Genomic DNA, 14098 nt, shown 5'->3' with positions numbered 1-14098 from the left:
TTACAACAGTGTTAGTTTCTGCTTTATAACAAAGTGAATCAGTTATACATATACATATGTCCCCATATCTCTTCCCTCTTGCATCTCCCTCCCTCCCACCCTCCCTATCCCACCCCTATAGGTGGTCACAAAGCACCGAGCTGATCTCCCTGTGCTATGCGGCTGCTTCCCACTAGCTATCTATTTTACATTTGGTAGTGTATATATGTCCATGCCACTCTCTCACTTCATTCCAGCTTACCCTTCCCCCTCCCTGTGTCCTCAAGTCCATTCTCTACAACTGCATCTTTATTCCTGTCCTGCCCCTAGGTTCTTCAGAACCTTTTTTTGTTTTTTTAGATTCCATATATATGTGTTAGCTGACGGTATTTATTTTTCTTTCTCACTTACTTCACTCTGTATGACAGTCTCTAGGGTCCATCCACTTCACTACAAATAACTCAATTTCGTTCCTTTTTATGGCTGAGTGATATTCCATTGTATATATGTACCACATCTTCTTTATTCATTCTTCTGTTGATGGACACTTTGGTTGTTTCCATGTCCTGGCTATTGTAAATAGAGCTGCAATGAACATTGTGGTACATGACTCTTTTTGAATTATGGTTTTCTCAGGGCATATGCCCAGTAGTGGGATTGCTGGGTCGTATGGTAGTTCTATTTGTAGTTTTCTAAGGAACCTCCATACTGTTCTCCATAGTGGCTGTATCAATTTACATTCCCACCAACAGTGCAAGAGGGTTCCCTTTTCTCCACACCCTCTCCAGCATTTATTGTCTGTAGATTCTTTGATGATGGCCATTCTGACCGGTGTGAGATGATATCTCATTGTAGTTTTGATTTGCATTTGTCTAATGATTAATGATGTTGAGCATTCTTTCATGTGTTTGTTGGCATTCTGTTTATCTTCTTTGGAGAAATGTCTATTTAGGTCTTCTGCCCATTTTTGGATTGGGTTGTTTGTTTTTGATATTGAGCTGCATGAGTTGCTTGTATGTTTTGGAGATTAATCCTTTGTCAGTTGCTTCATTTGCAAATATTTTCTCCCATTCTGAGGGTTGTCTTTCCATCTTGTTTATGGTTTCCACTGCTGTGCAAAAGCTTTAAGTTTCATTAGGTCCCATTTGTTTATTTTTGTTTTTATTTCCATTTCTCTAGGAGGTGGGTCAGAAAGGATCTTGCTGTGATTTATGTCATAGAGGGTTCTGCCTATGTTTTCCTCTAAGAGCTTTATAGTGTCTGGCCTTACATTTACGTCTCTAATCCATTTTGAGTTTATTTTTGTGTATGGTGTTAGGGAGTGTTCTAATTTCATTCTTTTACATGTAGCTGTCCAGTTTTCCCAGCACCAATTATTGAAGAGGATGTCTTTTCTCCACTGTATATTCCTGCCTCCTTTATCAAAGATAAGGTGGACATATGTGCATGGGTTTATCTCTGGGCTTTCTATCCGGTTCCATTGATCTATATTTCTGTTTTTGTGCCAGTACCATACTGTCTTGATGACTGTAGCTTTGTAGTATAGTCTGAAGTCAGGGAGCCTGATTCCTCCAGCTCCGTTTTTCTTTCTCAAGATTGCTTTGGCTATTCGGGGTCTTCTGTGTTTCCATACAAATTGTGAAATTTTTTGTTCTAGTTCTGTGAAAAATGCCAGTGGTAGTTTGATAGGGATTGCATTGAATCTGTAGACTGCTTTGGGTAGTAGTCATTTTCACAATGTTGATTCTTCCAATCCAAGAACATGGTATATCTCTCCATCTATTTGTATCATCTTTAATTTCTTCATCAGTCTCTTATAGTTTTCTGCATACAGGTCTTTTGTCTCCTTAGGTAGGTTTATTGCTAGATATATTATATTCTTTTTGTTGCAATGGTAAATGAGAGTGTTTCCTTAATTTCACTTTCAGATTTTTCATCATTAGTGTACTGGAATGCAAGAGATTTCTATGCATTAATTTTGTATGCTGCTACTTTACCAAATTCATTGATTAGCTCTAGTAGTTTTCTGGTAGCATCTTTAGGATTCTCTACGTATAGTATCATGTCATCTGCAGGGGGCAAGAGATCGACACCTGGTCAGGGAAGTAAGATCGCACATGCTACACAGTGCAGCCAAAAAAACCTAACACAAACCCCTCCAAAAAAATGCCAGATTTGGACTTTCATCTTTCGAGATAATATTTTCTATTAGTAAATATTATATAAGGATCAACTAAGTGGAAGTTACCATTCTTCATTTAAAAAGTAGAGAAGAGGGACTTCCCTGGTGGCGCAGTGGTTAAGAATCTGCCTGCCAATGCGGGGGATGCAGGTTCGATTCCTGGTCCAGGAGGATCCCACATGCTGCGGAACAACTAAGCCTGCGCACCACAACTACTGAGCCTGCGCTCTAGAGCCCGCAAGACACAGCTACTGAGCCCTTGTGCTACAACTACTGAAGCCCGTGTGCCTAGAGCCCATGCTCCGCAACAAGAGAAGCCACTGCAATGAGAAGCCCACGCACCACAATGAAGAGTAGCCCCGCTCACCACAACCAGAGAAAGCCCGTGCACAGCAACAAAGATCCAACACAGCCAAAAATAAATGAGTTAAAATAAAATAAAAAGGAGAGAAGAAATAAGATAGAAAAAAGTGTTTTCTTTCATTGGCTTCTCAGGATAAAAATGGTATTTTTCCCGATTATTATTTCTTCCAGTCTCAATCCCCGAGTGACATGAAGTGATGGAAAAAAAACCTGTCTTCAGTCTCTCCAAACTTAGATACACACAGTACCAGAGAAGACAGCTCTTAATCTTATCACGCCAATAGTCTACCCATGCTCCAGGCCAGCCAATTCACCATGGACGATCCTGGATGATGCCTGAGACATCTTTTATTTCATCACCACCACGTCCACAACTTTGTGGCAACGATGGCATTCATATGACCTGATGGGCTGGAGCATATTCTGAAACCTAGTGGCAAAGCTGTGTGCCCACTCTGCTCTGAGCCCTAATCTAACCCGACACCTGCAGCCTTTTGGGAAGGGCATCCTTGTTAAAAGCCTGGTCCCTTGCCCCGACCACCAGCCCTGCATGTCCAAGTGCCCACTCACATCTCTGTCTGGCTGTCCAGTAGCCCTCCCTCCCCAAGGCAACAGTGCCCAAGCTAAACTGTTCATCTTCCCCAGACCTTCACAGCTGCCCCAGCCTCCTGCTTACAGACCAGCCATCCTTGCCTTCCGTTTGCTCTCCAAATCGCAATCCATTAAGCAAATCCTGCTGGTTGTACCTTCAAAACACACTCAAAATCTCACTACTGCTCACCTCCTCCACTGCTACCTCTGTGGGCTCCATCACCACCCACGCTCATCCGTATTTTTTCTGCCACAGCCTCCTACAGGATCTCCTGTGGACACCCTGGGCCCCCCTGCAGTCTATTCTCAAACCGCAGCCAGATCCATCCAAGACCAGTCAGTTCCTATCACTTCTGTTCAAAACTCTCCCACGTCTCTCAGAGTCTGAGGACTGTACAGTGGCCCACATGGCCCTCTGACCTCATCTATTCCTACCTACTTACAAACAGTGGCTCAGGCCTCTTCCCTGCTACCAATTTAAGGCCTTTTCACCAACAGTTTCTTGCCAAAATAATCTTCCCCCAGATAACCATGTTACTGGTTCATCTAATGTCTTTCTGGTCTTTGCTCAAACATCACCTTTTTTCTTTTTTTTTTAGTAAATTTATGTATTTATTTTTGGCTGCATTGAGTCTTTGTTGCTGCACGTGGGCTTTCTCTAGTTGTGGTGAGTGGGGGCTACTCTTCGTTGCGGTGCACAGGCTTCTCATTGCAGTGACTTCTCTTGTTGTGGAGCACAGGCCCTAGATGGGCAGGCTTCAGTAGCTGCGGCACACAGGCTCAGTAGTTGTGGCTCACGGGCTCTAGAGCGCAGGCTCAGTAGTTGTGGTGCGCAGGCTTAGTTGCTCCGTGGCGTGTGGGATCTCCCTGGACCAGGGCTCCAACCCGTGTCCCCTGCATCGGCAGGCACGTTCTTCACCACTGCGCCGCCAGGGAAGCCATTCTGTTCACGAATACATTCCCAGAGCCTAGAACGCTCTCTGGCACAGAGTATGAGCTTCATGACTGACTGTTGGTTGATTGAGGAGGGAGCAAAAGGGGGGAGTTGCTGTGTCCCCTTCAGGACATACTTTCCAACATGAAGTCACTTTGCTTTCTTAACTGAGCAGTCAGGAAAACAGTGCTGTGTCTGGGAGTGGTCCCGGGAGCCTGAGCTGAGACTACTTCCTGAGGACGAAACTGTGGGTTCTCAAACACACGTGTGCACATGGTCCTGGTGGTGCAGAACAGCTTGGCAGGGGTGGGGGAGGTGTCTGCAGGGGGAGGGGAGGGGAGGCCAGGAGAGCCCAGCAGGCAGGCAGAAGGGGTCAGGCCTATAGAAGATGCATGAGGGCCAAGTCCTTGGACCCCCCCAAACATCACCCTCGTCCTCTGCCCCTGCCCAGTCATTAACAGGGCTCGGGGGCAAAGGAGAGGCTGTATGTCTGCAGGGGGAAAAAGGGGGAAAAACGAATCAAAATTCCAGAAAGGGAACCTACTTTCTATCTTGCAATAGTGCCAGTGGAACTCGCTCCACTTGCCTGCCAAGATCCATCTGCACGAGGAAACAGACGTTCTCAGGGTCCCCGGGGACCTGTAAGCCAGCTGCCACGTGCAGCAAAGCTGTGACAGCAAAGCGAGACTTGAGCCTCTGCCTCTTGCTGCCTTAGCCTCCCCCACCCCCAAAAAAGAGGCAGCCTGCCAACGAACTGCTGGCAGGAGGAAGACATTTATTCAAATTTATTGTTTAAAAGACATCTGAGGAAAAAACAATCTTTTAATCTTTCTTCATAAACAGCTCTTTTTATAGCATATTTGGGTTAAGATCATAGTCAAAGTAACATGAAACGTGTTTGGTATTGACTTTCTCCTTAAGGTTGTTGAAGAGATGTCAGTCTGTGTCAGTTTTGTATCACTGGGTAACAGGGTACCCCAACACTTAGTGGCTTCAAGCAGCCACCCTTTTATTATCTGATACTTGGCTAAATCGGGAATTCTGGCAGGGCTCAGCTGGGTGGCTCTTCTGTTCCATGGGGCATCAGAGATCCTATGGTGTCACTCAACTGGTGGATGGGCTGGGCCAAGGGTCTGTGCCAACTTCACTCTCACGTTTGGTAGTTTAGCCTGGACCACTAGAAGCCTGGGCTCAGCTGGGACTTTTGACCAGAGCACCTACATGCGGCCTCTCCAGCATGGTGGGCTCAAATTCAACTTATGTGATGGATCTAGCCTCCAAGATCCATTGTCCCAGTGAATAAAGGGTGGGTCTTTTATGACCTTGCCTTGGAAGTCTCATAGCAGGGCTTCTGCTCTACTCCATTGACTGATACAATCACTAAGCCATCCAGATTCAAGGGGAGGGAACCTAAACACCACTTCTCGGTGAAAAGAATTTCAAAGAACGTGATGCTACGTTTTAAAACCACCATACAACTGTTTCGGAATTTACCCACACAACACACGCTTGATTTTCTACCCTTCCGCCAGCTATCCAGTGGCCTGTGGTGCTCACAGGCCTCCCTGCCCACCTATTCCTCACTTAGCCAGTAATTATTAAGCATGTATTAGATATCCAGCAATGCACAAACGCTGGCAGGTATCAAAACAAATGACATGCTGCCCGTAATGGGCCAACAAGTGCTATGGCCAAGGTCATGGACATCTGTTCTTTGCCAGTCTAGCATCCAAACCTCCTCCTCTTTTGGAAATCATATTTCCATTTCCCAGTGGGGAATGATCCCGTCTCCCTCTTTCAGTTCATGTAACTGGGATGGGCACAAGACCTGGGCACTCAGAATTCATGAAAGGCCACTGGGACAAGGACCTCTGAGCAGCAGTGTCTAGATCAGCTACCCTCAGGTCACACCACGCAGACTTCAGCCTGCTGTACTACGTGTAAGAGCATCGGCTCTAGCCCCACTGCTGCAATTCACCGCAAAGCGCCTCCTTCTTGGCCTGCTGAATTAAAGAACCTGGGAGAGGGCTTCCCTGGTGGCGCAGTGGTTGAGAGTCCGCCTGCCGATGCAGGGGACATGGGTTCGTGACCGGGTCTGGGAAGATCCCACATGCCGCAGAGCGGCTGGGCCCGTGAGCCATGGCCGCTGAGCCTGCGCGTCCGGAGCCTGTGCTCTGCAACGGGAGAGGCCGCGTCCGGAGCCTGTGCTCTGCAACGGGAGAGGCCGCAACAGTGAGAGGCCCGCGTATCGCAAAAAAAAAAAAAAAAAAAAAAAAAGAACCTGGGAGAAAGAGTATGGCACCAAGACAACCTACAGTTGCCATCTTTTCCCACTAGGTGGCACCCCTGCATCAGAGAGGCTGAAATATGGGGTTTAACAAGGAAACAGACTAAAATTAAGACCCTTAAAATGAAGTGTTGGTGGTTTGGATGGGAATCTTATAGAGTGAGAAGGTAATAGGAAATGTGACACAGCAAAACTCTGGGTCAGCCACTACTCATTTAATTCCTTACTCTGTATTCAGCCCTGCATTGCCATCATTTGTACTTTGGATACAAACAGAACCGGACATGAACATCCACAAGAACTTACAAACCTCTTTAAGGTCCAGTAAGAGAATAACTAGCCTATGGCACAAAATTCAGTGCGTAGAGGGACAGTAGGAATCTCCATAGACTCGTGTTAGAAAAGCCATTCTAAGCTACTTGCTGACAGCCAACAAAGGCCCCCAAAGGTTGCAGGAGCACATCAGGGTCACAAGAGATATAACTCAGGGCTGGGAGTCAGGGAAGGGCCCTGGTGGACAGAGGTTCCAGGCTGTGACTTCACAGCTAGTAACGATTTTACCAACAAGAAGGGAACAGCGTGAACCAAGGAAGAGGATCACAAGGTTGAAGTTGGACGTTCACTCTTGAGGCTTGGCTTTGTACATTTTTTTTGAAATTGGCTTTAAGCATTCTATGCTCAAATAACTTAATCAGTAATTGGATGATTCAAAACAGCCTCCTTCTACCCTAAGTGCACCTCTAATTCATGCTTTGGGAGCTCACAGAGACAATGTCTTATAAAATCTAGTGTATAACAAATAACCTACCATGATGGATGTAAACAGGTTCAAAGCAGTAAAGCACTCTGCAAGTATTTATGTTGTTATACAAGGATAACAATTTATTTTATTATTAAAAAGACTAAAACTTCCTCAGCCCCCTGTTGTTAGGCTAATGACCGATTAGCTGAAAATAACTACAGCTTAACTTCCCATCCTGTGCTCTCACATTTCTTCTCTCGATGATCCAATTTTCCCTCTAGGATCGTAGCTCTGAGAATTACTGCAGATCGTTTCTCCAAAGGTACATTAACTTTCTCTAGTTCAAATTCAGGCGTATTCTCTTGTTCCGTTATTTATTCCTTATAGCATTAATTTTTCCTCTTGCTGTTGAGCTCCTGTCCCCAATGAGAATGAAACACTTCTCTCGCCCTTAGCATCTGTACATTTCATTAAACTGGGTTTCCAGTCTCCTCTGGATCCCTGATACAGTTATTGAAGGACACTCAGCCAGCAAGAGCCCTTGAGGCAAAACACTGAGAGCAGTGCCTAAATTGTTAAGAGGTTAAGTAGCCAGGAGAATGAAGGGCAGCCAACCTACCCAAAGACAAGCTGTTTCTTCCTGTATTACACACACTCTTATGTAACTTAATTAAAAAAATCATTTTATGCATAAATTTTGTAGAGAACCATTAGATTTCTTTTATGGTATGAACATTCCTTCCACTTGATATGGGGCCCAAACAAAAATAAAATTTTTAATTGCACAAACACTAAAAGGAAGGGTCATATCTTGACTTAACCATAGGAAAACATTCATCAAGTTGTGAGATGAATATCCATGACCTTAAAGGAGACAGTCAATGTGGGAAATAACAGGCCCGGCAGATGTGTCTGCAAAATCAGAGGACTTGTAGTAAATGCATGACCAAAAAATGAAGGACTCCCCGGTAATTCGGGTCTCAACAGCCTGAACATACTAGGGAAATGAACCCAACTGTGAAGTAAAATCTAGAACTTTATAGGCTAAAGCTCAAACTGAAGTCAAATACAGTTCACTCTTGAACAACTTGGGTTTGAACTGCATGGGTCCACTTAGACATGTAAATACTACAGTACTACACAGTCCATGGCTGGTTGAATCCACAGATGCAGAGGAACCGCAGATACAGAGGGCTGACCATTAGTTATACGTGGATTAATACACACACACCATTCTTTGTTCAAGGATCAACTATACTGTCATGTTGCAAAATGGTAACAGGGCCCTCAAAGATTACACTCTCAGTCAAAGGATATGCTAGGGAAAACCCGCTGAGCAGCAAAAGAAAGCCACAAGGAAACTTCTTTGGGCCTCAACTCAAGTAGAACAAAAAGGCCTCCCCCCTGTGAATCCGTAACCACAGATCTGTGTTCAGAGCTTCAGGGTTTACATGTAACCTAACTGCATGATATGGGATCCCCAAAGCTGAAGACTAACTGAAGTGGTCCCAATTCAAAAGGTACTTCAGAGTACTTGGCAGAACCCAACCCAAGTCTCAATGGAGGAGCAAACCTTCAAAAAGGCCAGGGCTTTCAGGATTCCTGTGGCTGAATATGAGTTCACAAGGAAAAAAAATTACAAAATGTTGAGGAAACAAAACTCCCTGAGCCAGAATCAGGAAAGAAAAAACCCAAAACCAAAACAAACCAAATGAAGATTTAGAAAACCCACTGGTATCAATATGACTCTTCAAATGATAAAACCAAATTAAAATGGAAGACAGGTTAAGAGACAGGAGGTCTATGAGAATGAGAAGGTCCAACATACATCTAATTAGAAATCCAAAAGAAAGAACAGAAAAACAGTCAGCATTTGAAGAGATAACAGCTGAGAATTCCCCAGAATTGATGAAAGACAAAATGCTCATTCTCAAAGCACAATTCATTCTAATTAGGGAAGGGAGGAAGAAAGAGAAGAGAGGGAGGCAGCTAGATACAGAATACTATAAAAATATAGAAAACAGAGATAGTTTATAGGCAGACAGAAAAGACAGACTACCTCAAAGCAGGGACAATTTGACAGCAGACTTTAGCAACTATAAACGGGAGCCAGAATACAGTGAAATAACTTCCAAGTGCTGTTAGGAAATAACTATCAGTCTGGAATTGTGTATATAGCTGGCATTCAAGAAATAAAATAGGATTTTCAGCAAACCAAAAAGGAGAAAGTATGAACAGCACCATCACCGAAGGAATTGCCAAAGGATATATTTCATTAGAAAGGGCAATTATCTCCAAAGGGAGGTCCGAGATGCAATAAGGAAAAGTAAGCAAAAAAAATGGATGAACATGGTGAAATCTAAAGAAATCAGCAACTAAATATCTAGAATATTGATCAAAACTTACAGAAGGTATGGTCAAAATTATTCTAATAAAATATTGTATTATTGGCATTGACCAAAAAGTTCACTCAGGTTTTTCCCTAAGAGCTTCCCCAATATTTAGGAGAAAAAGGTATTTGTTAAAGATAGACTTGAAGGTCAGTGCACATATTAAAAATTTAAGAGTAACTCACTTAATGACAAGAAGTGGAATGCTCAACTTCCTAAAAAGGAGGAAGAAAATATTTTTCGTTGAGAAACCCAAAGGAAAACAGGAAAACAAAAAGGCAGCAGCAGCAAAGGAAAAATACAGCACAAAATGACATGGTAGAAATAATCTGTCACAGCAGAAGTCCCAATAGATTTTTTAAAAAATAAGATTAGGTTTTAAAAACTAAACTCTAGCTTGTGCTGCTTAGAAAAGACATACTTAAAATATAAAGACATAGAAAAGAGAAGCAGGGTGGAAGAAGATGAAAAAAAAGCAATATTAAAATCAGACAAAATAGACATTAAGGTAAAAACCATTTAGGATAAACAGATTCATTTTGATCTTGGCACTATGTAGAGAGGAGGAAAAAACAAAACTCTGTACATTTTAACCAGAGACCTGTCCTCAAACAGGTCTGCATGGAAAGCACACAACAGTACATATCTTATGAAGTGGTCTCAGGTCTAGGTATCTGGAGAGGGGATCACAAATTCTCTCTGAAGGAAAACAACTTGATCCCAGGCCTTACGAATTCCCACAGATGAAGATCCAAGGGACAAGAGCTCACAGTCAAAAATCACAAAAGGAACCCACACAGAGGAAGACTTACCACACTCTGAAAATAAGAGTACTTGATATTTCAAGAAATAAGAGGCTTCTATCAACTATGATTAAGTATCAACATTTATAGAGAAAGAAAACAATATTTACCACTAACAGATCCTCAGTAAATGAATTTCCAAAAGATGCACCTTTATCATCCCACACAAAAGGTCAGAGATACAAGAAGGAACTGTGAGCAGCCATGCTGAGTATATGTGGACATATCTAAACAAACACTGACTGCAGAAATTAACAGTAATGTCTAACTCGTCTTGTCAGGGAATAAGAATAGCATTTACATTCTAAGTGGTGATCTTCAAGTTATTTGAGAGGAGGGTGAAGATACTGATTACCTATGCAGGGTCTTAAATGTGCAAATAAATATCATTAATCCTTGGTGTGATGTCTCCTAATGATCAAATGTTTGTGTTCATTTTTCTCAGGGTAAAACTCTACAATGCAGAGTCTTCTGAAAAAAATTTTCAATAAATGCTAGAATTATGTAATTATGTGTAGCACTCTCAAATGATCAAGAATGGAGGCATGTAAAGAGTAACCTGCAAGTGAAAGTCAAAGTTAAATCCCAGCAGCATATCTGAAATTTATGGATGCAATTATAAATCAAGTCTGTCTTACAAACAATATGAAGTAATCGTAATTTTTCCTGTTTAGGATTTCTATCTTTAGGGCTATGTCTTCTTTCACATTAGTCTCACATTTTAATGTTTAATGACTGCATGAATTTTTCTTTTTTTTTGCTGTATGCTGACGTCTCACTGCTGTGGCCTCTCCCGTTGTGGAGCACAGGCTCCGGACGCGCAGGCTCAGAGGCCATGGCTCACGGGCCCAGCCACTCCACGGCATGTGGGATCCTCCCGGACCGGGGCACGAACCCGTGTCCCCTGCATCGGCAGGCGGACTCTCAACAACTGCGCCACCTGGGAAGCCCACTGCATGATTTTTTAATCCAACAAAATTAAAATTAGCAGATGTTTCACTAAAATAAAACACAGAATAGAACTAGTAGAAAGAAAAAAAGATAATTGATCAATTACTGAGAGAGATGTGTTAATCTCAGTCAATCCAAAAGAAAGTAAAAAAGAAAAGCAAGCAGCAGCAGGACAAGCAGAACACAAAATTAGACTTTGGATATTAAACCAAAGAAGTAGAAGGGAGGAAAAATTAAAAGAAATGAAAAAAATTTTAAGCACAGTTTTTAGAAAGAAATTAGGCAAACCTTGGAGAGAGAATGAGCAAACAAAAGATAGAAAATAAATACTGGGACTGAAAAATGGGGCATAAATAAAGTCAGATGCAGCAAAGATTTTAAAAATAAGAATATAATGAATTTCATGCCTATAAATTTTAAAACTGAGCAACTCATGGAAACAAATTCCTAGAGAAATACAACTTAATAAAAGTAATTCAAGAGGAAATAGAATACCTGAATATTTCTATAACCATTCAATAAGTTAACGCCAACTTAAAATGGGTCACAAAATAAAAACCAGGCCCAGATGGCTTTCCAGGCAAGTTCGACCAAAGATGCAAGGAACAGATAATTCCAGTTTACACGAACTCTTCCAGATAAGAGGAAAAGAGGGAACAATTTCCAACTAACATTATAAGGCTGGCATAACCTGGATAATAAAACCAAACAAGGACACCAGGAGAAAAGAAAATTACAGAAAAATCTTAACAGCACGATGCAAAAATATTAAAGTGAATCTAGCAATGTACCACAAATGTAAGGCATCATTAACAAGATGGGTTTATCCTAGGAATATAGGGTTTGTTTAAAATTAGCAAGTTGATTATCTCACAACCTGAACAATATAAAAGAGAAAAAAAACTCCCGGACTTCCCTGGTGGCACAGTGGTTAAGAATCCGCCTGCCAATGCAGAGGACACGGGTTGGAGCCCTGGTCTGGGAGGATCCCACATGCTGCGGAGCAACTAAGCCTGTGTGCCACAACTACTGAGTCTGTGTGCCACAACTTCTGAAGCCCATGTGCCACAACAAGAGAAGCCACCACAATGAAAAGCCCACACACCACAACAAAGAGTAGCCCCTGCTGGCCGCAACTAAAGAAAGCCTGTGCTCAGCAACAAAGACCCAACACAGCCAAAAATAAAATAAATTTAAAAAAAAAAATTCTCAAAAGCATGAAGAAAACGTGATGAAATTCGACATCAATTCATAATTTCAAGACACTCTTAGCAAAGAAGGAACAGAATTATACTTTGCTAGAGAACACACACATTCCTTGCAAACAATATAGTTTATGGAGAAATGTCTAAAGCATTCCTCTTAAGTTCAGAAGCAGGATAAGGGTATCAACTTCCAATTATACTGCACATTGTACTAGAACAATGGTTCTTGAAATGTAGTCCCAGACCAGCATCAGCATCTCCAGAGATCTTGTTAAGAGATGCACATACTCTGGCCTCACCCCAGACCCACTGAATCAAACTCTGACAGTGAAGCCCAGAAATTTGTGTTTTAAGAAGTCCTTCAAGGAATTCTGATGCACAGTGAAGTTTAAGAACCACTATATTAGAGATTTTAAGTGAACCAATAAGGTAAAAAATATAAATGTATAAAAATATATAAATACATTGGAAAGGAAAGGAAAACAAGTCACTTGTAGATATGATCACTCTTATTTTAAAAAGTAATCTACAGATTATGACTGTTACAGGATACAAAAAATATAAATCTCAAATGTCAAGGAACAGAAAATAAAATTTAAAAAGGATTCCATTTATAGTATTAAAAAATTTTGGAATATAATAAAAGACATAAGCTTTTTATAGAAATTTTCATTAAAAGGTATTAAGGAACTTACAAAAGAGTGGATAAATATACTATGTTCATGGACATGAAGACTCAATTTGCAAATAACTAATTTTAAAAATTTTGATTTTTACATTCAATTACTTTGGGTGGAACCTAAGCTGATTCTAAAAAAAAATTTTCTTTTTTTAAAGGAAATGCAAATAGCCGGGAAGAGCCAAAGCACTTCTGAAAAACAAGGTAGCGATAATTTTCTACCAGATATCAAGGTACATAAACCTATAGTAATCAAAAGTTTGATACTGGAGTGGAGAAACAGGTGAACAGAACAAAAAAATCAAGAGTCCAAAATCAGATACATGCACATGTTGAAAACTGATTTATGACTGATGGCATGGAAGATCAGATGAAGTATTAAATAAGGGAGGCTTGCACAACTGGTTTTCCATCAGGGGAAAATGCAGTTGGATTTCTATCTTACACTGTACATAAAATCAATTCCAGGTGGGTTTGAGAAGGCAAAACTATAAAACATTAGGAGACAATGCAGGTGAATATTAAGAGAAAAAGTACAAAAAGTATTTATGAATCAAAAGATTCATAAATTCAGTTATATTAAATTTACAAATATCTTTTCATCCGAAGACACCATAAAAAATTTCTGTAGCACATGAACTGACAAAGTAGTAGTATTCAAAATCCATGAAGAATCAACTAGTAAAGGAAAAGCCACCTGGTAGCAAAATGGGTAAAGGGCATTTCACTGAGGAAACACGTATGACCTAACAACTCATGGAGAGATGCCCAACCTCATTAGGAATTAGAAATGCCCATTAAAACCACAAAGATACCATTTCACATCCACATGATAAAAACTTCAAAGTCAGACAACGCCTATTGTCCGGAAGGTATGAATCAATGAGAGCCCTCATCCATCACTGGTGGGAGTATAAACGGACACCACCACTGGTGGGAGTATGAACGGACACCACCACTGGAGAAAACAGGCACTCTCTAGCCAAGCTCAC

At 41.5% G+C, this 14098-nt stretch overlaps 1 protein-coding gene across 1 annotated transcript in view; it reads right to left on the bottom strand.

Annotated features, from left to right (window-relative positions):
• The window catches only part of CCBE1 (collagen and calcium binding EGF domains 1), a 233224-nt gene that overhangs the window by 171421 nt on the left and 47705 nt on the right, over positions 1 to 14098 (bottom strand). The gene's annotated exons all lie outside the window — the stretch shown is intronic.

Source organism: Lagenorhynchus albirostris, chromosome 14, assembly GCF_949774975.1.
Source record: "Lagenorhynchus albirostris chromosome 14, mLagAlb1.1, whole genome shotgun sequence".
Taxonomy (NCBI): Eukaryota; Metazoa; Chordata; class Mammalia; order Artiodactyla; family Delphinidae; genus Lagenorhynchus; species Lagenorhynchus albirostris.
The sequence above is the reverse complement of the archived record's forward strand: the minus strand, read 5'-3'. Positions and strand labels throughout refer to the sequence as shown.